We start from the raw sequence: 23,899 nt of genomic DNA, 5'->3' as shown, positions 1-23,899 counted from the left end.
AAGTAAATCTAAAGTAATTTTGTGTTTTTTTTATTTCCCTGTTACGACAGGATGTACAAGACTTTCTTAATGGCCAATTCAGTGGAGTTGTTCAGTTTTACAGCTACTATCAACATCTGTTTTCTTGTGAGAAAAAAAAAAACATGGAAATGACAAATTCAGCAGTATTTGAAAGAGAAATATATGGGGGCTATGAAGACATAGGTATTTGTATAGATATTTCTTCCATATTCCAAAATCAGTGTCACACAGTGCAATCCCAAAACCACCTACTAAAGATAGGAGAGAGAGAGAGAGAGAGAGAGACAGAGAGAGAGAGAGAGACCCCAAAACAAGTGTTGTAACTTTTAATGTCAAAATATCACAGAAAAATTGAGTAAATGGTATGAGCGAATCCACTGCTTCTCAGGACCACATTGTTTTATTAATACAAAAACATCTCTACAGATTTATATAAACAGTATACAGTATAGAACAGTTATCATGAATATGCATAAATACAAGTAGGTGGAGCTAGAGGTGGAGATGTACATCAAATAGTAACACTGACATTCATTTCTAAAGCTAGAGGTTTGAACTAAACACTCAGGAAAACAATGTTGTTCCTCTTCGTGGTGTTTTTCACTCTTGCTGATGTTGGTAAGTCATATACACTGCACACAAAATATTATTTTTTCTAATTAAGAAGACACAATTTTCCATGTGAAATGTGTCATTTATGATTAAAATATCACAATATTGTTGTAATGTTTTTATAGCAGAGGCTGCTGACAATAACATTAAACCAGATCAAACCAATGTATTTTCAATGGAAGGCAGCAACATCTCACTGTCCTGCACATATACTGGATCAGTTAACAGTCTCCACTGGTATCGACAAAAACCTGGATCAAGACCTGAGTTTCTGCTGCTAATTGATGAAAGCGGTAAACATGTCACTGAGGCTCAACCACCTCATCCACGATTGTCCATAAAACAAAATATAACGAGTAAGAATGTGGATCTGATCATCTCCTCTGCTGCTGTATCAGACTCTGCTCTATACTACTGTGCTCTGGTGCCCACAGAACCACAGGCCACAAAAACTTTCACACAGTTTTGTTATATATAAAGAAGTTTTGCCAATGCTTTAGAGAAAGTTACATGCCCTTTTGGGGGATTCTCTCTTTCTCTCTACTGATCAGGGTCATGGTTGATATGGAGTCTGTCCCACACGTGAGGTAGAAAACACCCTGAATGGGATGTCAGTCCTTTGCAGAGCTCCATACACAAACCCTTTCACATACTTATTTACACATAGTGAATTTATTAGTAAATTTACTACTCTCATGTTTTTTGGAGGTGATGCAAAACTGCACACAAACTGACAGTAACCTGAACACATCATCAAACTGGGGATCCTGAAGCTGTGATGCAGCAACACTACCTGCTGTGTCACTGTGCTATCACACTGTTAAAATCCTTCTGCTTAAAGTGTTTTCTTGTAGTGTGGTGTTGTGTCATTGTTATTATAAAGAAAGATTTCTACCCTCATGGTACAATTCCATATTGACTGATAACAAGTGCACTAAAGACAAGGCTCAGGTCAATCCTCATAGCAGAATTCCATAATGCCAGTGGACTCATGATCCTCTCTGTTCTGTCTGGAGTAATTACACTGCAGATGTCTTGTAAATGAAGTTTAAATATAAGGTATATTTATATATTTATCTATAATTTTATATTATATATTAAATTATTAATCCAGAGCATATGTGTGGCTGTCCTGGAAAACATGACAGATATCAATTGGCTGAATTCTGGGGTTTATTTTAAGTATTATGTATTTTGACAGCCCAACTTTAACAAGCCATAAACATATTTCACCAAGCAATGTTTAAATCTTTTATTTCCTTTATAATCTTGCATAGGCTGTTGTCACTGAACCTTTCATACTACAGAATTGTAATTGCATGTGATAAGTTTATTGGTGTAATAGGGGTGTGTTCACTACATGCTCACTCACAGATAATGTTCACACACTACACTATCTTTTACCTGCTGAAGTGTGTCTCTCCCTTAAATCCCTTTTTTTCATGAAAATGTGTGTGTGTGTGTGTGTGTGACAGAGAGAGAGAGAGAGAGAGAGAGAGAGAGATTTTAAATTGCTAAATTAAAAAACTATTTATTAATGTGTTGTGTTTTTCTCTTCAGTGAACACAAGATGGCGCAGTCACTTATCTTATTGTGGGTTAAGTACTAGAGACACTACCACACAACCTGCTCACATTCTCTGAGATGATGGAAGCTACTTTTCACAGTGAAACCTTTGTGACATAGAGTTTACTTGTTCTTCTATCATACATACTGCTGATATAATATCCTAACCCCTGCCCTGGTTACTCTTAGTGCCTAAGATAATTTCAGAGAAGAAATACTAAACTGTTATAAGTTTATAACTGTATAATACAGTAAAAAAGTTTTATTTTTCATATTTAACTATTGCAGCTGAGTATTAACTTGAGCTTAATTAAGCCTTAATAATCAACAATCAGTCATGTGATGCTGTGGGGTGGAGCAATTTTAAAGCTTTATGGTGTTAACATATTAATCTAGCCATGGGGGTCACAGTCCAGTGACTTCTGTGCTGGTCCCGGATAAATAAAGTGGGTTGCATCAGGAAGGGCATCCGGCGTAAAACATTGCCAAATTTAATCATGAGAATCGTCAGATGTAATAAATGAGGATATGAAGCTAGTGGGTGCAATTGTTGAGAATGCAGCAGATAGGGATAGGTGGACAGAGATGATTCGCTGTGGAGACCCCTGAAGGGAAAGTTTCTATTCTTTACAAGTTTTTGGTTTCCACAGTTCTTAGGTATGAATTGTAAACTGTTTGAAATGTCTGAATATCATAAAAACTTTGCTGAAGCACAAATCTTCTTTAAAACACAGCATGAATCATATCTTCAAGTATGCTGATGACAATACAGTGTTGAGTCTCATCAGCAAAATATTGAGTTTACATACAGAGAGGAGGTGGAGGAGTGCGAGGACAAGTGTAGAAGCATTAATCCATAGGGGAACTCTTAATTTCCTGCAGACATATATGAGAGAAAACATAAAAAAGAAATAAAAAGCATCCTGTGCAGCTGTACCATTGTTTAATATGAAAAGAGTATTCTGTCTCAGAGCACAAGACACTACAACAGATGAAACAGATGAGGTGAAAAACACAAAAAACTTCATCACCGGCTCTTTTACTTCAATCAAGGATCCTTACCAGAAAGTGTACAATAAATACAGTTTAAAATCATAAAGTTTGTGCATCGAGCCACTAGCTTTGTTGTTTATTGATTTAATGTTTTCAACTATCTAACTGAGTATTAAACTTTTACTCACCGTGTTTGTGCTTTCTTGGGAAATGTCCGTCATGTTCGGACACGTGCTTTTACGGTCATGTGACCTGAATATATTTGCATACATAATGGTGGTTGGGCGGGGTATTCAAATAAATGAGCTTGTTTCATGTTTGTGTTATTGTTTTATATTGAAATGTCTCAAAAAGACTTTTTATGTCCTGACACTTACATCAACCCTTAACTATTTGAACCACCACAGCTGACAGAGTCCTTTCAACATACAACAGACTTCTGTACAGGATCACAACACAAAGGAAAGAAACCAGTGTCAGAAGTGGGATTTAAACCCACACCTTCAGGAGCTGAATGCAGGGCCTTAGACCACTCAGCCATCCTGAAACACTAAAAGTGAACAAATTATCAATTTTAGGAACTGAACTAATATTAATTAAACAATATCCAATCAGCTTGATAGGTCCTCTGTTGAAGTGCAGGATTCTGTATAGGTTTTGTAGAACCACAGAAACTAAACAGTTTAGATTAGGCTGACTGACTGATGAAGATGCCAACATTGTCAGAAAAGGAACAGACTCTGTTATTCTACACTGAAAAAAAAAACATACTTTGGATCAACTTAAAAAAATTGCTCCAATTTTTTACAGCTAATTTTTTTACTTTTTCTCAAAGCACATTCATAACTTTATTTTTTTTTTTTTGATTACGTGTTAATCAATTTTTCAAATTTTCCCCAACACAAAATATTTGCATCTACACAAGTCAAAAACTGTTTTTTCTACTTTGGAACAACTTTATTATTTCACTTTATAAAAACCTAAAATTGATCATTACATCCAAATGTAGTTTACACAAAAACCAATTGCAATTTTGTTTTTAAGTTATGTTATTAATTTTTCTTAAGTGTGATTCCATACAAATAAAAATTTATAACTGTAGCTAAATCAATATCTTGTCCTGACTTAAATCCAAAAATGTAGCTACAAATAAGTTTGTGTAAACAACTCAAATGTGAACATGAATACAACCCAAAAAAAATGTACTAATACATTAAAATATTTTTTTTTTACTTCAGATGAAACTAATAATTTCCTCTGAGGCAAATTTATTAACAAAATAACACTAAATAGACAGTTAAGTTCTCCTCCAAAGATACATTTATTATGTATTTTAAAAATATACATTACCTTTTCTTTGTATTGTTCTATGAAATTAAAATCGGAAAAACAATGATTTAATAGAAAAACAAAATAACATAACTATAACATGAATAAAACAAAGTAAACTAAACACAAAATGCATTTTAAATCCAGAAACATAATAAAGTGTAGTGCACAACAAAAACACTTAAAGAAGAAAAATAAAAAGTGCATCATGTCAATTATGGTCTTTGGATTCTGTCGGTGATGACATTTTGATACACGAGTCAGTCCATTCTGAGTCTTGCAAGTGCATGGACAGTTCAAATAGATGCATGGATAGGAATGGTGACGTCCATCATGTCTGTGTTCAAGCTTATACTGTTTAAGAAGCTCAGATCTTCACAAAACTGAGGTACCACAGTCTTTGCATTTCCACATTCACAGGAAGACTAGGAAAGAAAGAAAAAAAAGACCTGCTTTACCAATTAGCACTCAAAACAAATCACAAAAGGCACCACTGTAAACTGCATCGATTATATTTGTTTCAGTCCTCAATAAAATTACATTTTGCTGAAAAAAACTCTAAGGACGGGCACTGTAGAAAGGACAAGTATATATTTAATTTTAGTATTTAACTCTTGTCAAAAGCTATTAAACAGGAAAAAGCCCATGGCTGTCTCATTTTATTGGCTAGTTAACGAAAAGAAATTTAATCTGCAACCATTTTGATAATCAATCGTATCAGTCACTTCCAGATAAACTGTAAAACAAATGTAAATGTAAATTTGCTAATGTTTGCTTCATTTTTTTAAGGTTCTTAAAGCTTTCGAAGTGTTGGACAAGCAATATTTTCGGCGAGAAACTGTAGGAAAATTGCTCTGGAATTTTTATAGCGACCATGTGAAAAAAACACAGACTTGGTAGATTAAACAACATTATAACATTAACATTACACATTCTGTGCAAGTGAACCGGATGCCATGTCTGTGTGAGTCGTACAAGTTAGCATCTCCAGCTGGCCTTCAGCATGCAGTTCCACTGCTAATAGCATGCACTCCTATAAAATTTGCGTGTTTTGTAGTTAGATAAGATTAACATTAATTATTAGATCGTTAACCAACCGTTGATGATTCAACCATTGGCATTTAAATTTAATTAATATAAGCAGGGAACTCGGTGAAATAGTGACTTAGACTTAGAAAGTCAGCCGTTTTTGAAAACAGTTTTGAGCTAGCTAGCTAACGTTAGCAAACACACCTGCCAAATACATTCTACGAAGTAGTTGTTCCTAACCCACAGCATACATGCATGATTTGTGTTAACATACAAGACACAATTACTTCAACAGTGATATACATTTGTCTTCTTACCTTGTGTTAATGACCTTTCTTTTGCAGTACACAAAGTTCCCTTTTCCAAGCGAGAGAAAACTGTAATGGCGCCCAGAAGATTCTGGTTCAGACTGATCTGGTGCGACGTCATGAGGTCACGTGACAAGGGCGACCCTTTAGTTTGAAGTAGAAATGGGCTTTGAGGAAACAGATTACACTTAATTTTAACCAAGGGAGGTGGCGTTTGCTTTTAAGCAAAGTAAAAATAACAGTTTCAGATAAGAAATCAAAATTTTCTATCAGACTAATGAAGAAACATACTTTAGATGAATGACACAGTAGTTTTACTTTTTGCAGTGTAAAATGTTCATACGAGTCAAGCAAATAAACACAAAATCACACAAAAAGTTGATCAGCAACAGTGGAATAGTTCTGTGTTGGATTGTCACTGATACTGTGAAGTGATGATCTGTGTAAAATTATGCTCCAACAGCATCACTTCCTGGGTGTGGCCTTCTAGAGACGTGTAAAGTTCAGCACATACAGCACTATTATACAGAATCCTCACAGAGCTGTGTTCAGAAATGGATCAACTATACAACTTACTGTACATAGTGAGATACATACCACTGATTCTCACTCTAGTTACAGGTAATTCATTTTCATTAGTTAATTCACTGTATTAAGTAATAATTACATTTTTAGAGTATATAGTAATTTTCTCATTTTCAGGTCAATATTTGGTTTTAAAAAATGCTTTACGGTTTAATTTCTTAATGTTCTTATCAACAGGCATTTTTGCTGATAAAATTGAGCCAACAAATGAAGATACCATTGTTGGGAAGGAAACAGAATCTCTGACTCTGAAATGTTCATATGAGTCAAGCAGTGAATATATTTATCTTTACTGGTACAAACAATATCCTAACAGCGCACCACAGTTTTTACTGTATAAAGGCGCAAGGTCAAACAGTTATGCGAGCACTCCCACTGACACTCGATTAGAGTCACAAACAAGCAGAGACTCTACTGAACTTACTATCAGAGGACTAAAGCTCTCAGATTCTGCACTCTATCATTGTGCTCTAAGAGTTGGAACACAGTGATACAGAGTCACTGAAAGGCTTTACAAAAACGTATAAACCAGTATAAATGAAGATTCTAAAACCACATCAAAGATCCTTCCTTTACCAACCTGTTATCAGATAACCACAGACACAAACAATGTTTGTGGTAATTCTGTGGAATAACTGAATAAATAAAAAAGTAAGCAAGCAAGCAAACTAATAAATAAAAATAAAATGTGTTTAAAAACCACATAAGCCGCACATTCATCACATTAAAGTCACAAATCTACATTGTTATGAACAAACAGTATTTTATAGACACAGATCCATTGTTTTGGATGTTTGGGTGCATATGACATGAAATTAAATTTATTGATCTTTTCTTGCCAGTTTTGTCCATGATTCACTGTAATTAATAGTCATTTGAAATCATCAAACAAACAAACAAATAAATAAATAAATAAAATGGTAGATTCATTTATTCCTTCAGTCTTGTGTGTTTTATGTTTGTACAGATCACTGTTACTTTGTTGGATGTGAGCTAGAGCAATGACCTTTTACAAACCCCTCAGAACAGATGTGAGTTTGATTGTAGAACAATGAGATTCATTGTACAGATACAGTTGTACAAATGAAATGGATAAATAAAGAAAGTCCTATAGAGAATAGAACGTTCAGTAGAAAGTTCATTGTCACATTAACTGCATGTACATTTGATTAATAAAGTTTAATGTGTCTTTTACTGTATATATACTAAAACATGACTGTGGGATTATGGATGTCTCTGACATTTGAGTTAACTCTATTCTGTTCCCACTAGAACTGTGACATTCAGGATTTCCTGAACAGATTCTTATCAGCCAGTATTTGTTATGTTGCAGCTGCAGGACACTAAGCACCTGTTTATGATGTTTAGAAGGTAAAGTGGGTTTATATGTGATTATATAATATGTTTATGTAGTTTTATTAATGTCAGAGACACACTGATAGAAATTAGGCTACACATCTAAAATGTTTAAGATAAAATAACTTACTTTTGAGGAAATACTTGACACAGTTATGTACATTTGTCAATTTCCAACAAACAGTACCACTAATTGACCGCTTATAGCCAGCAATGAATAAAGTCTTATGGTTTAACAGAAGTCAGACAATAGTATGATGTTAAGGGTGACTTTATGAAACAGCTGAAAGGACAGTGTTCTGTACTGATACATTGTGGCTCTGGTGTAGTGGAATGCCTGTATTGAGTCACATTAGGTGTTTTCAGGGTAAAATAATGAACAAAGCCTGCTACTGCTTTCAGGTCAGCTGTGGTGAGCAAAGCTATCACCGCACTCAAAATACCAGTGACTGCCTTGTCACACTCAGTGGACTTGGGGCCGTCAAATTTATAAATGATAAAACCCACCCCATTTTTCTTTGTGTTTAGAAAATGCTTAAGACTGGTTGTGTGGTGCAGTAATTACAGTTAATAAACCCTGGTGTCCCTCTGCCCCCTGGTGACACATATTCTGATCAACAGTGTCAGCTGCAGGAAGTGTGGAGCTCCACAGGCTATGACAGTAAACTCCTTCAGCTTTATCTTTCAGCAGATTACCATCTCTATCGTGCTGATCTTTAATCTTATTCTGTTAATACTTCTACTAGGTATGTTCGTTTTAATAGAATAATTACATTTTTTAATATTTCATTCAGTTTGTACATTTTTCTTTTCTCTTTTTTCCACAGGGAACACATCAATGTAAATGACTGAGCATCTTATAGCAGAAGAGCATGTCTTGGAAGATAATTATGTCATTCTGTCCTCCAATTTCACTGCTACTGCAGGTGATTATATACCAGAGTTTTGTGTCTCCATGTATTTGATTCTGGAAAGCAGTCTGTCAAAGCTGAGAGATTGTGATTTTTTTTGACATTGATATTTTTCAAATAAATAATGTACTTGTAAACATATTCTGTATTTTAATTTTGTTATTCAGTGTAAAGAATGTAAACTCACTTTTATGCTGATGTATGCCAGGCAGCTGTGGAATTGTGTAAATAATACCTTACTTTGGATAAAATTAAATGAAAGTTGAATGAAAGAAAACTGCAGTTTACCAATGCATGAGTTATGGTGTAGTATATGTACTACATGTGTAGCTTCTGAGAAAATCCATCAGATATTACTGTGAATAAACTCTGGAAAACACTCAAACATTATGAAAAAGATTGTGCTTGATAAAGACCCATATTAACAAATATAGCAGTAAATGCAGTCAGTCTGCCTAAAGATGTCTAAAACCTGGTTATTTATGCTGCATTTCTTCAGTAAAGACTTTATCCTGATCAGGGTCACGGTGGCTCCAGAATCTATCATGGACACACTAGGCACAAGGAGGAAACACACCATATCACAGGAGTGGAAAAAGTACTGAGAATCAAGCACATGGACACTAACACACATCATGAAGCCTTGTACATTGTGACTCTTTGTGTACGCCTATTTTTTATGCTGGCTACTGGAACCAGTGCTAGTCTATAGCATTAATGATGAAAAGAAACTTTTTTCAGTTATTTGTTAGCTGAATTTGTACATATTGTAAGACTTTTTCAAATTTAGATGGTGTTCATACCTTCTGAGACAAATGGGACTCATTTAGTCAAGTATTTGTTTACTCCAGCATAGTGAAACATTTTATTTAGGGAGTGCTTTATCAAGGGGAGGCTCATAGCATTAATTACATTGTGTAGCATGTAGCACTACAGAATAACTTAAATTAATTTAAATATATGGTTGAATGCAGTTATTAAACTACAGACACAATATGCAATTAATAAAGGGTCTCTTATTCTATTGAACTGCTTAATATTATCATTAAATTTAGCAAAAAGCAGCCTTAACAGATTTAAACATGACATAAAATATATTATGAACATTCATTGCTTGTTTCAGTCAATTAACTTAAACAATGGATTTATTACATATGATACCAGAACTAACATGACTATGAGTAAGGAAAAGTGGGTGGAGCTAGATGTGGTAAGATACAGTTTAGAAAGTTTCACAGAGATCCTGCCATTTATACCTACTGCAAGAGAGACACAACAGTCATGTTACTCTTCTTTATTTTCATAGTTGTTAAAAACATTGGTAAGTCATTTATATTATACACAAACTTTAGGTGAATGCTGGAAATGAACTGATACTTAACCATGATTAATTAACTTACAAAATGAAAGTAGGAATGTTTATGTTGTTGTAATGTTTTACAGCAGGTGCTGTTGACAGCAGCATTACACCAGACCAAACCATCATATCTTCAAGTGAAGGCAGCAACATCACACTGACCTGCACATATGATGACTCAGCTAGAAATCTCCACTGGTATCGACAAAAACCTCAATCAGAACCAGAGTTTCTGCTGCTGATTCAGAAATCCACAGACATTGTCAATAAAGCTGAACATCATGACCCATGACTATCCATCAAACTTCGTAAAAATAAAAAGAAAGTAGATCTGGAGATCTTTCCTGCTGCAGTATCAGACTCTGCACTGTACTACTGCACCATGGAGCCCACAGTGACACAAAACTCAAACAGACTGTACAAAAAGTCAAGCTGCATGTTTTTTCTCAGCAGGGGGAGATGTTTACCTGTTTCATTTATGTACAGGTTTCTTTCTTATTTCTCAGATGTTGATGTATATTTGCTTTGAATATCAACAATGATCCTCTTGCATATGTTGGTAATGCTTACTGGTTGAATAATTCTTGAAAAAGAAATCCTTTAATAATAAATGTTAATCTTTAAAGAATTATAAAAGATTATAATTCTTTCTATATATTATAAAATAATTATTTTTGCTAAGGTTCAAGCTGTTATTCTCCTGATGTAATAATAACTTTAGCTAGCTTATTAAATGACAGTGTAAAGTTCACATGCCAGAAAATGTTATACTATTCCATTTGATGAACAGTTATTTCTGTGTTTATTGTGCTTGAGATCTGACGTGTTTAACATATGTTTCTGTGCAGGTTTACTTTGGTCTTGAGTCTTGAATAATAAGAATGTCCACTAGTTTGATTTCCCAGTGTGTTTTTGACATTGATTGAAATACTTCAGCACTTAATTGCTGTAGGTTTTGGGAATATGTCTGTTACCCTTTGAGACCCTGCATCTGTGGAACCTGTAAAAGAAAGCAAGTCTGTTTAGGAAACTTCTAAGTGAGATTTTTCTTTCACGCCCCAAAACACAAATGAGCCTAATTATATTTGATAATAAATACCTATTGGGCAAATGTATGTGTAAAAAGAGATTTTGTACGAATCTGGTTCTGTTGTTCTATGATCATTATTATAAAAAGTTTGCATTTATTTTTCATACAAATATCTTGATGTAGTGGCCAATGAGCCTATTTATCACATTTACAGATTAACAGCAAAATATCATAATTGTTTATAGTTTTGAAATAATGTAAACACCACAGAAACAAGTAAAGGCTTATAGTATTGTATAGATGATAAATCTTAAAATACAACACCAGCCATATTAATGACTCTAGTTTTCTGTCACTGAAACTGTGTGAAGTGATGATCTGTACAAAGTTACACTACTACAGCATCACTTCCTGGGTGTGGCCTTCTAGAGACGTGTAAAGTTCAGCACATACAGCACTATTATACAGAATCCTCACAGAGCTGTGTTCAGAAATGGATCAACTATACAACTTACTGTACATAGTGAGATACATACCACTGATTCTCACTCTAGTTACAGGTCATTTATTTTTATCTGTTTATTCATTTTTGATGATATTATGATATTTAATCAGCTTTGTTAATGGTTTGTTCAACCTATTGCTGGCTATATATCGTCATATTGTGTAACTTGAGTATGTACCTTGTTTTGTTTGTTTGTAATTGAAGCAAGAATTATTATTATTATTATTATTATTATTATTATTATTATTATTATTATTATTATTATTATTATTATTATTATTATTATTAATAATAATAACAATAACAATAATAATAATAATAATAATAATAATAATAATAATAATAATAATAATAATAATAATAATAATAATAATAATTGCTTTTCTCTATAAACAACAGTTTGTTGATTTGGGAAAAATATTGTTGTTTTAAAAGATACTGTATTTCCCTAGTTTACTCAGTGACATTAGATAGAAAGTTTTTCAGAAAAGTCCACAGAGCCAATTCTGAATTTAATGAAAGCAGCTGAGGCTCTGTACAGAAGTTCAGAAATGACTATTTGTTGTTCTAATTTGTGAATTTAAAGAAAAAAGACTTGTTTGTTAAAGTTTTTCTCTTTTCTCCAGAAGATGGCGTAGTGAGTTATCTTATTGTGGCCCAAATACAAGGACCCTGCTCACATCCCCAAGAATGTAGACTTCTGTGATTATAAATACTTCTTTGCAAAATAATATCGACTCTATCTGTTGTTTAATCCTACATACACAGTACTAGGCCTATAGGTACAGTAGGCCTATACGTACAATTTCATTACAAATGTGTGACCTACACTGATCAGGTATAACATTATAACCACCTGCTTAATATTGTGTTGGTCCTCCTTTTTCTGCCAAAAAGCCCATCATGCACTGTGTATTCTGACACCTTTCTATCAGAATCAGTATTAACTTCTTCAGCAACTTGAGTAACAGTAGCTCATCTGTTGGATCAGATCACACGGGCCAGCCTTCACTCCCCACGCGCATCAATAAGCCTTGGCTTATTTATATAATTAGCCAATAAGCCTTGGTTTACCACTCTTCCTTGCTTGGACCACTTTTGATAGATACTGACCACTGCAGACCGGGAACACACCACAAGAGCTGCAGTTTTGGAAATGCTCTAATCCAGTCATCCAGCCATCAAAATTTGGCCTCATGCTTGCCCATTTTTCCTGCTTCTAACACATTAACTTGTTCAAAATGTTCACTTGGGGCCTAATATATCCAACCCACTAACAGGTGCCATGATGAGGAGATCATCAGTGTCATTCTCTTCACCTGTCACTGGTCATAATGTTATGCCTGATTGGTGTAAATTAGTATTATATTTTTATTATTATTATATCATATTACAGCTGCATTGAATAAAATGGGATCTGGACAGATTCTCTTATCATAGGATAAGGTAAATACTCCACCCTTTCTTTATAAACACAGTTTCATGTTTAAATGACCAATCAGCAGATATGAGATGAAGTCAACTAGTTTTACACAGCGGTTTTATTAAGCAATGAGTTAAATGGCAATAAAGAAAAATAGAAATAATGGAAAAGAGGCTGGTTTATTCCACACCTCATGAAATACCATCTTATGAAATGTAATTCTATTCAATAAACATGCTTTATCACAACAATCAAGTACCCTAATATCCAAACACCACTTATAAATTATATATATATTTAAAAAACAAAAATATTTACTCATTTTAATTATTACAACATTTTTCATTTTTAAAAGTGGAATTTTTTCCTGCTGTCAGTTTTTGTTTGTTTATTATGTAAACAGTTTCAGCACAGTTTCCCAAACGAGGCTTAATGTAAAGCCAGGATGTTTCACTGTCATCAACACTGGAGACACTGTCATGTGATGCTGGGGGGTGGAGCTTCCTGAACATTTATCATGTTAATATATTAGAGTACAGAAAGAGCTTTTTCATTCAGCTAAAACCAGTCATCATGTTCACTGTTATATTCATGTGTCTGTGGCTTTCACTAGGTGAGTTAACACCTTTTGTTAGTTTAGATATTATGTATTGTTTATTAATTGTCTGGTGTTATAGAAAGCATGATTTCTGTGTGTAATTCTGGCTTGATTGTGGTAAACTTTATGTTCTCTTCTCTATGACAGGTGACTCCATGGCAGATTCAGTAAAGCCCCTTTTCAGTCAGAAAGTTGTAGATGAAGGTGATGATGTTACTCTGTCCTGTGAATATGAAACAAGTGCTACAGACTTCTCCCTGCACTGGTACAGACAATATCCAAAATCTAGACCTGAGTTCCTTCTTTATATTTACCAAACTGGAGCTCTAAGTGATAACCGTCCCCCAAGAATGTCTGTTAAAGTTAAAGATAAGAAAGTGGATCTGATCATCTCCTCTGCTGCTGTATCAGATTCTGCACTCTATCACTGTGCTCTTACAGTAGCAGCACAGTGATACAGAGTCACTGAGAGACTGTACAAAAACCTATGAAATAATTCATTTGAAGTTCAACGTTTAATATCAAAGATACTTCCTTTAGCAACTTATCAGTTAACCACAGACACAAAAGACATTTGTGGTAACATATGCAGCTGAAGAAAGAGAATAAAATAAAGAGGCACTGTGTGTTTAATTTAAGAGGTGTAGTATAATCTAGGGAAGGAGAATAATATTTTCAAAGGTGTCCCAAAGTAACATTGTCAACCTTGCAGAAAATATGTGTATCATCATCATCATGTGCTTGATGATGATGATACTTTTGTATTTTTATTAAAAAAAGCACTTGTCTGGTGCCTCCATTGTCTTGGACTTCCAAATGTCATCAAAATGCAGACAAAAGCCATAAATATCATTAAAATAAGTTCAGGTGCTCTAACTGGCAGACTGTTACAGATTTGCAGTTGCAGGTCACCATGTCAACATGACAGATGAAGAATATCAATATTGTATTTATCCTACACACTTATACTGATCAATGCGTACTGTATCAGTGGCCGAGCAGAAGATACTGAATCAGAAGCAGTAGGTACTGATAAAGTCATTGAAAAGTAAGGAACAGGTGTGCAGCGGTGGGGCGGTAGGGTGCATACAACGTTAACAAAACCACATGGGAACATAATTAAACCCTGCCAGACCGCCCTCTGGTGTCCTGACAGGGAAATGTCCAGCAGTCCATGACAGTAAATGCAGTCAGTCTGCCTAAAGATGTCTAAAACCTGGTTAGTTATGCTGCATTTCTCATTCTATAAATGTCACACTTTGTTCAGTTTAATTATGTCTGTGATGGACCTGTATTGCCAGAGAGAAGAGCTTACACACTCTGTACAGATGGCAGTAGATAAAGTTTAAAAATGTTTTACTGACCTAAACAGAAGATGGGAAATTTTGCCAACAAACATAATTCCCAGGCTACAACACAAACATGTTAATATGACTAATTACAATATGTATTTACATGTGTATCATTACATAACTGAATTCCACAATGGGTTCATTCATTAATCTTCCTAATCAGGGTCACTGTGGCTCCAGAATCTATCATGGACACACTAGGCATAAGGAGGAAATACACCAGTGGTGGGCTCTCAGGGCCAGCAAGGCCTTCTCTGCTTGTGTAAACAGCAGTGATCTGAATTACTGACTTGCATTTTAATATATTTAATATATTTTCTATGAATGTGTATTAAATTATTCCCAATAGTCTATTCTCTACATTTCATAGCTTTTCTCTTGGTTATGCTGCTTCCAGTAGTGTATATTTATGATAAGAGTATTTATCCAATCATATTTCAGCCAGTGGCTGACATCATGTGTTGCCAGGGTGAAAGAAATCTGCCTTAAGGCCTTCAGAATGAATAGTGCAGGCGCCCTTAGCTTAAAATAAATAGCAATGAAATGGTTAAATTAACCAATCAGATTTCGAGTTGGCGTCACTGGGGCCATCTAGCAGGCATACGATTACATCAGCAATTTCCCGTTCTTTGGATAATCAGATGCAGCAAACCACCAAACTAAATAATATATATGAGATATATATATATATATATATATATATATATATATATATATATATATATATATATAATATAATAATAATAATATATAGATAGATAGATAGATAGATAGATAGATAGATAGATAGATAGATAGATAGATAGAGAGATAGATAGATAGATAGATAGATAGATAGATAGATAGATATTAACTCACAATGGCTGACAGAAGAATAAATTGATTTGGTCGCAGACATTCTTACAAATGCATTTTCATGGCGGACTGTAATAAAATGGACTATTCCTTGTGAGGTGTAAAATACTGTAGTATAATTTCTTTTTTACTTTGCTATTTAACGGTTGATTAGTATCTATTGTCGTGGCGTCATAATGATGGTATAGACGTGGATTAATTCAGGACACCAGTGAAGCCCTAGGTGTGAAATTCACAGCCCGCCACTGGAATACACCATATCACAGGTGTGGAAAAAGTACTGAGAATGTACATGTACATGAAGCTTTGCACATTGTCACTATTTTTGTAAGTATTTTCATCTCTACTGAAACCAGTGCTACTTAATGAAAAGAAACTTGTATTTGTATTTAGTTAATGTTGACTATTTTCATGAAATGAACTAAGGTCCTGCCACTTAATATTGGCTTCCTTTCATTCCTTTCTGTTCTTTGGGCACATCCCCAAGAACACTGCTTGTTGATGTCTCCTTTCCAACAGAATGGAGTTAGTGAAATTATTACAATAGTCGTCAACTGAAAAGTGAAGAGCCCTTCCGATATTGTTAACATGTTACATGGAATAGACTGAGTGGGACAAAACTAATGGAAACTTGGAGTGCCGGCTGCTTGGTTCTCATTTGGAAGCTTGTTTATTGAGAGGTCCAAGGAGGTGCAAATCCCATGGTGTATTTCACCAAATAACCTCTGAAAATCAAAGCTCCAACCTTGAGCCTATCCCATGAATGCTGGGAGTAGGGTGGGTCCTTGGATTGAAGCCTCTTACAGGACACCATGCTAAAACACTCATTCACACCTAGGGGCAATCTAGATAAATCAGCTATTGTCTTGTGGCCATGGAGAGAACATCCAAAACTCCACATAGTGAGTAATCTGTGGCTCAGAATCAAAGCAGGGATGCTGAAGCTATGTCAAGGTGCTACTTATCTACTTGACTAACTAGCTGCTGTAGCTCACTAGTGTGTATTATTTTACGCAAATTTTAACAAAATATAGATGATTCAGAACTTAGCCAACTGCTTGCTATCGGGTTGTAGACGTAATCTGGTGACTTCACATGACTTCATGTCACAGCTAAACAGCACAGCAGGACCTTCATCAAACTGGACAAAAGAGACATGCTTTTACTTGACCAAAGTCTGCAGTGAATTGTCGTATTGTATGCCTCTAAAATGTGCACATAATAAAAAATACCAGCATAAATGTATGCCAAAAATGATTCACTGTAAAAAAAATGATTAGAACATGTAGCAGGTAAGCAAAGGTTCACTAGTGATAGAGATTAAAGAGCACATTAATGCTAGTCTGTTTATGACAGAGGATGTAAGACTTGTTCAAATTTAGATGGTGTTCATACCTTCAGAAACAAATGGGACCCATTTTGTCAAGTATTTGTTTACACCAGCATAGTGAATCATTTTATATGGGTGTGTTAGGGAGGCTCATTCAGGGTAGATACTGACGTCTGGCTTTAGACACAAACAGATAACTATGGAATTAATGACACTGTGTAGCATGTAGCATTACAGAATAATTAAAATTAATCTGAATATATGATTGAATGCAGTTACTATACTACAGAAACAATATGGAAACAATTAGTAAAGAGATTCTCATTCTAGTGAACTACTTAATATTATCACTAAATCTATCAAAATTTAGCCTTAACAGACTTAAACAAGCAATAAAATATATTATGAACATTCACTGCTTGTTGTTTAAACAATGGATTTAGCACATATAATGCCAGAACTGACAAAATATTATTACTGAGTAAAAGTGGGTGGAGCTAGATGTGGTAAGATACAGTTTAGAAAGTTTCACAGAGATCCTGCCATTTATACCTACTGCAAGAGAGACACAACAGTCATGTTACTCTTCTTTATTTTCATAGTTGTTAAAAACATCGGTAAGTCATTTATATTATACACAAACTTTAGATGAATGCTGGAAATGAGCTGATACCTAAACATGATTAATTAACTTACACAATGAAAGTAGAAATGTTTATGTTGTTGTAATGTTTTACAGCAGGTGCTGTTGACAGCAGCATTACACCAGAACAAACCATCATATCTTCAAGTGAAGGCAGCAACATCACACTGACCTGCACATATGATGACTCAGCTTTATCTCTCCACTGGTATCGACAAAAACCTCAATCAGAACCAGAATATCTCCTGCAGATTCATAAATCCACAGATGGTGTCACTAAAGCTGAACATGACCCAAGACTATCCACCAAACTTCGTAAAAAGGACAAGAAAGTAGATCTGGAGATCTTTCCTGCTGCAGTATCAGACTCTGCACTGTACTACTGCACCATGGAGCCCACAGTGACACAAAACTCAAACAGACTGTACAAAAAGTCAAGCTGCATGTTTTTTTTCTCAGCAGGGGGAGATGTTTATCTGTTTCATTCAAATACACTTTTCTTTCTTAATTCTCAGACTCTGATGTTGATTTGCTTTGAATTTCAACAATGATCCTCTTACATATGTTGGTAATGCTTATTGGTTGAACAATCAGAGAAGAAATCCTTTAAAAATAAATGTTCATCTTTAATCAAAAAAATGAATTTGTTATTCCCCTGATGTAATAAAAATGTAACACAAAGTTCAATAACAATATGTATTTAAATAATTTAGGATGCTGATTTTTCATTTAACACTGAACTAAATACTTCACTCTTCATTATTTGGCAGATTATAAAATAGCACTTGAAATCACAAGTTCTAGTTGAAATGGAAATGGTTGCTCCACTCCAGACTCTCACTGTGCTGCCACATGTTCACTCAGTCTCCACAGCACTAAGTGCAGTTCTCATAGCCAGTGGTGGCAGCTTTTAGCCCACTGACTTTAGCTAGCTTAGTAAATGACAGTGTAAAGTTCACATGTTAGAAATACCACAAAATGCTATACTATTCCAGGTATAATGATAATAAATGCTAATTCTTTGATGAGCAGTTATTTCTTTGTTTATTGTGCTTGAGATCTGACGTGTTCAACATATGTTTCTGTGCAGGTTTACTTTGGTCTTGAGTCTTGAATAATAAGAATGTCCACAAGTTTGATTTCCCAGTGTGTTTTTGACATTGATTGAAATACTTCAGCACTTAATTGCTGTGGGATTTGGGAATATGTCTGTTACCCTCTGAGACCCTGCATCTGCCGAACCTGTAAAAGAAAGCAAGATTGTTTAGGAAACTTCTAAGTGAGATTTTTGTTTCAGGCCCCAAGTCACAGATGATCCTAATTATATTTGATAATAAATCTGTACTACTGTTAATAATTAGGGGTGAATCAATACTAATCTGTAAACTGCAAAGTGTTTTTGATGATGCCTAATGTTTTCACAGTGGCTTTATTAAGCAGATGGCTTTATCAATTATATTAAAATCAAATGGGTCATGACGAAGTAAAATAGACAAAGACAGAAAAGAGGCTGGTTCGTTCATCACCTCAGTGAAATACCCTCCAAACTGTCCTATTTATAATCGCAACAAACAAATAAGCACACAAACAATGCCCTAATGTGTGTATATTATTTTTTTCAACCACAATATATAGTAATTTAATGATGATTTAATGTTTATAGAATAGATTGATTGTTTTCATTATTAAAAATGATATGCTGTCAGTATTTGTTTACTGTGTGCTTAGGACAGGTTCCTCATTCAAGGTTGACTAGAACTCATTCATTAGTGCACTGATTTTTTCTACTGTTTTGTCATAGAATCATTTCATAAAAGTATTTTGGTTTCAAATATTATCTTGTGATTAATAATCAAGTATTTAAGTAAATTTAAGGTCATATTGTGTGTTTACTTCCCTGATAGGACACAATGTAGGACTTTCTTTATGACCAATTCACTAGAGTTGAGTTTTATGACTGCTTTCAACATCCTTGTGGGAAAAAAACACGAACAGAGAAATATATGGGGGTTATGAAGACATCACAACTATCTTAATATATTAAATTATTAAACCACAGCATATGTAAGTGGAAATCTAGGAGAACATGACATATGTTGCTGTGGCAATCTCCATTAAAATATTCTTATTTTATTAATGAGAGAAAGAGAGAGAGAGAGAGAGAGAGAGAGAGAGAGATCCAAACTCATAATGTCAAAATGTTGAGTATAGAACAGTTATCATGAATATGCATAAATACAAGTAGGTGGAGCTAGAGGTGGAGATGTACATCAAATAGTAACACTGACATTCATTTCTAAAGCTAGAGGTTTGAACTAAACACTCAGGAAAACAATGTTGTTCCTCTTCGTGGTGTTTTTCACTCTTGCTGATGTTGGTAAGTCATATACACTGCACACAAAATATTATTTTTTCTAATTAAGAAGACACAATTTTCCATGTGAAATGTGTCATTTATGATTAAAATATCACAATATTGTTGTAATGTTTTTATAGCAGAGGCTGCTGACAATAACATTAAACCAGATCAAACCAATGTATTTTCAATGGAAGGCAGCAACATCTCACAGTCCTGCACATATACTGGATCAGTTAACAGTCTCCACTGGTATCGACAAAAACCTGGATCAAGACCTGAGTTTCTGCTGCTAACTGATGAAAGTGGTAGTTATGTCACTGAGGCTCAACCACCTCATCCACGATTATCCATAAAACCAGATAAAACAAGTAAGAAAGTGGATCTGATCATCTCCTCTGCTGCTGTATCAGACTCTGCTCTATACTACTGTGCTCTGCAGCCCACAGTGACAGGAAATCCAGCTGCACTGTACAAAAACTTTCACACAGTTTTGTTATATTGAAAGAAGTTTTGCCAGTGCTTTAGAGAAAGTTACATGTCCTTTTGGGGGGATTCTCTCTTTCTCTCTACTGATCAGGGTCATGGTTGATACGGAGTTTGTCCCACACATGAGGTAGGAAACACCCTGAATGGGATGTCAGTCCTTTGCAGAGCTCCATACACAAACCCTTTCACATACTTATTTACACATAGTGAATTTATTAGTAAATTTACTACTGTCATGTATTTTGGAGGTGATGCAAGACTGCACACAAACTGACAGTCACCTGAACTCATCATCAAACTGGGGGCCCTGAAGCTGTGATGCAGCAACACTACCTGCTGTGTCACTGTGCTATCACACTGTTAAAATCCTTCTGCTTAAAGTGTGTTCTTGTAGTGTGGTGTTGTGTCATTGTTATAATAAAGAACAATTACTTATTTTAAGTATTATGTATTTTGACAGCCCAACTTTAACAAGCCATAAATATATTTCACCAAGCAATGTTTAAATCTTTTATTTACTTTATAATCCTGCATAGTCTGTTGTCACTGAACCTTTCATACTACACAATTGTAATTGCATGTGATAAGTTTATTGGTGTAATAGGGGTGTGTTCACTACATGCTCACTCACAGATAATGTTCACACACTACACTATCTTTTACCTGCTGATGTGTGTCTGACCTTTAAATCCCTTTTTTTCATGAAAATGTGTGTGTGTGTGTGTGTGTATGTGAGAGAGAGAGAGAGAGAGAGAGAGAGAGAGAGAAATTTTAAATTGCTAAATTATAAAACTATTTATTAGTGTGTTAAGGTTTTTCTCTTCAGTGAACACAAGATGGCGCAGTCACTTATCTTATTGTGGGTCTAGAACTAGAGCACCACACAACCTGCTCACATTCTCTGAGATGATGGAAGCTACTTTTCACAGTAAACAATTGTGACATAGAGTTTACTTGTTATTCTACTAAATAGTTTATTTATATTCTTCTTTATAATGGGCAGTTTAGCAGATTAAATTGGGCTGACCGATGAAGATGCCAACATTGTCAGAAAAGAAACAGACTCTGTTATTCTAAAATGTTCATACGAGTCAAGCAGTGATTACACTGAGCTTTACTCTTCTTTTCCTTTTACCAACTTAAGAGCCATGCTTTTCTCACAAGATGGAGATATTTACACTTTTACATTCACTTCATCATCAACCTGTAACATTAACCATCATTTAACCAAACAGCTAGTTTGTTGTGTAACTGGTTATTATTGCATGGAACCAGTGGACACTGTGGATCAGAAACCCAGTAAATGCTCTGTTCTGGACATTCTTGTACCATTAAAGTTAGAATATTAATGCTATATTTGATTTATTTGGATTATTTTAGAGGGAATCTGAAAAATACAACATCACTTCCTGGGTGTGGCCTTCTAGAGACGTGTAAAGTTCAGCACATACAGCACTATTATACAGAATCCTCACAGAGCTGTCTTCAGAAATGGATCAACTATACAACTTACTGTACATAGTGAGATACATACCACTGATTCTCACTCTAGTTACAGGTCATTTATTTTTCATCTGTTATAATAATTATTACAATGACATTTAATCTGTTTATAAATTATATTGATTAATTACCATTTGTATTAATCTTGTCATTTTTTTATTTTTTATTATATGATTTGCAAAAAATACTTCACTGATATATTTCTTTATGTTCTTCTTACACCAGGCAGTTTTGCAGATAAAATTGGACCAAAGGATGAAGATGCCAACATTGTCAGGAAAGAAACAGAGACTGTTACTCTGAAATGACTGATGGCTACATTGGCTAGATGGCTAAATTATTGTATTAAAACTATTTAATACACTAACATAAAAATGTGTATTTTTTTCCAAATTACATTTGTATCGCTCGATCCTCTCTCACTGCCTGAAATGGCTTTCTTGAAAATAACTTTATCAGACCTCTTAAAAGTCGACATGCCAATTCGAATCAATTATAATACTAAGACTTGTCTCCTGAAACCTTTTTTTTTTAAATGAATGTATTGACAGACTGAAACACCAACTGGTGTAATGATGTAACTTATGAAGAGTCACTGAGAACATCAGTAAATGAATTTAAGCGAATCTTTTTGGCGAACAGAATCAAAAGTTCCCACAATTCCTCTTCTTATAATAAAGGATTTATCAATACACAGACATTTTAAAACATTTCATTTGAATAACTTTGTATTTGTCTTTTATTCTGCTGAATAAACTACTACATAGACACAGAAACTGCAGTAAAATAAAGCAAACCAAAACCTGATTCGGAAATAAACTAGGCTAGGCTATGCTAAGCTAGTTTAGGCTAGGCTACGCTAGGTTAGGCTAGGCAAACAAACGTGTGTCAAACAGAAGCTAGGCAATTACAAGGTAGAGCAAAGGAGCTTAACTCGGGTAGCTAATTCCTGTGTCACTACTCACATAACACTAAACAGGTGAACCAACTGAACAGGGGAAATGAACATAGAACCAAAATAGAGTTCAACTCTAATGTTCAGTGCTGCCCTCTGGTGGTCTAGCAAGGAAATATCCATGATATATATGTGTGTGTGTGTGTGTGAAATGTATGTGAGGTGGTATTATTCCCACATGAATTTATAAAACTCACAGCATAGTTAAGGTTAGCTCTTTATTAGTTTGAGATTAGTACATGCATTAGTTCAGAATCAACATGTACTGGAGTACAAGGTTATGGGATGATTGATTTTTGGGACGGTGATTTTTTTAAGCAGAATAATGATATTAATAAGAAATCAAATGAGATTGATTAAAAAATAATAGACACAAGAAAGAAAAGAGGCTGGTTTGTTCCTCACCTCAGTGAAATACTCCACAAAATGTTTGTAATCCTATTTAACAAACAGGCTTCAAAATAAACAAAAAAAACCCTAAATGTCCCAAAGTAGATGCACTATTTATAATCCACACAACAAAGTATTTTCTAATTCAATTATTGATTAATGTTATGAAATGGAATAAATATTTCTCCTTATTAAAAATCTTTCATTCTGTTATTGTTTGTTTACTGCATGTTCAGGACAGGTTCCAAATGACTGTAAAGCCAGGATGTTTCAATAAGTATCAACACTAACATCACTGACACTGTCATGTGATGCTTTGGGGTGGAGCTTCATGAACCTTTATGATGTTAACATATCAGAGTAAAGAAAGAATATTTTCATTCAGCTAAGGCCAGTCATCATG

The sequence above is a fragment of the Hemibagrus wyckioides genome, unplaced genomic scaffold (assembly GCF_019097595.1).
Source record: "Hemibagrus wyckioides isolate EC202008001 unplaced genomic scaffold, SWU_Hwy_1.0 Contig2, whole genome shotgun sequence".
NCBI lineage: Eukaryota > Metazoa > Chordata > Actinopteri > Siluriformes > Bagridae > Hemibagrus > Hemibagrus wyckioides.
Note: the sequence above shows the minus strand (reverse complement) of the source record.